Below are 1,288 nucleotides of genomic sequence, written 5' to 3' on the forward strand. Positions count from 1 at the left end.
AACCGCCAAGACCCACGGACCGCTTATTGTTTCAAGTGTTCCAAGCCGAGCACTAATGGCTACCTCTCACATAGCCAACATGCCATCCATATCTACGGATGTAGTGAGCTTACCTCCATGCTGATCAAGTTACCTCCTCTCTCGTGCACTCCAGTAGCTCCACGATCCAAGTGCAAGCCTCAAGCAATCTCCATTCTCAAGCTCCACGCTCCGAGCTCCATCGTCACGAGCAAGACAAGAGAAGAGAAGAGAAAAGAAGAAGAGAGGAGAAGATGGAGAGCTTCTCCTCCCCGGTCCCTCACCCTCACACACTCACTCCCTCACGCTCTCACACTCCCTCTCTCAAGCACAAGCTCAAGCAAGCAAGAACAAGAATAAGAAGAAGAAGAGGAGAGCCACTTTTGGCCACACACAAGAATGAGCTTCTCATTCACTTTTCAACTTTATATACAAAACCCTAAATCCCTTTTGGATGGTCATCCCCTTATCCCCATTTTTACATGGCCGACCGTGGCCTAGGCCCTTTTTCCCATTGTCCTTCTATCTTCCTAATTTCCTTTCCATCGCATGTCTACATTTACAAATTGCACGGGTGAGAGCCCGGTGCTCCTTGAATTAAACCATGATGTGCTTGCACTCTTTTACAAAAGTACTGGCTTGCGCTTTTCCTTGTGCACCTTGTTCTCTTATTCAGGAATTTTCTGCACTTCTTGTGTTTTTAGATTTTTCTTGGCGTGCCTTCATCTTCCGTTTCACTTTGCCTTGGCCTTTGTCTGCTGCTTTAGCTTTTCCAGATTTTCCACCTTGTTCGTCTGAGGGTTAACATTACCCCCTCCTAGACAAGTTCCAGTTCCATGGCACTTACCATCATAGGTAGCAAGCTTTAGCATGCACCAAAGACGTGGGTGCAAGTACGCATGTGGTTGATGTGGATGAGTATTGGTGGTGGTGTGGAGGAAGATCCTTGGGGGCACATTGGTGGCCTAGGTGGCTGGGGGAAGGGTTGTTGGAGTTGGTGGTAGGGCTGTTCGTTGTGGGCAATTGAACTGATGGCAAGCACAAGTGTTGGTTTGTTGGGGATTCTGCACATGACGATTCTTTGCGGACTTGTAGGATGATAAAGGATAAGAATTCAAAGTTGGGTGTCGATAAAGAGCACACGACACTTTTGTTGGGGTCTTCAATACCTACAATTTGAAAACCTCTCATAAGTGGTCTGTCCCTAGGGGTAGTGCTAGTTTTCTCTATCGTGCACAAGACATAGTTTAATTATTTTGGGAGACAAGTC

The sequence above is a fragment of the Lygodium microphyllum genome, chromosome 10, assembly GCF_053477565.2.
Source record: "Lygodium microphyllum isolate KBCC chromosome 10, Lygodium_microphyllum_v1.1.10, whole genome shotgun sequence".
Classification (NCBI taxonomy): domain Eukaryota; kingdom Viridiplantae; phylum Streptophyta; class Polypodiopsida; order Schizaeales; family Lygodiaceae; genus Lygodium; species Lygodium microphyllum.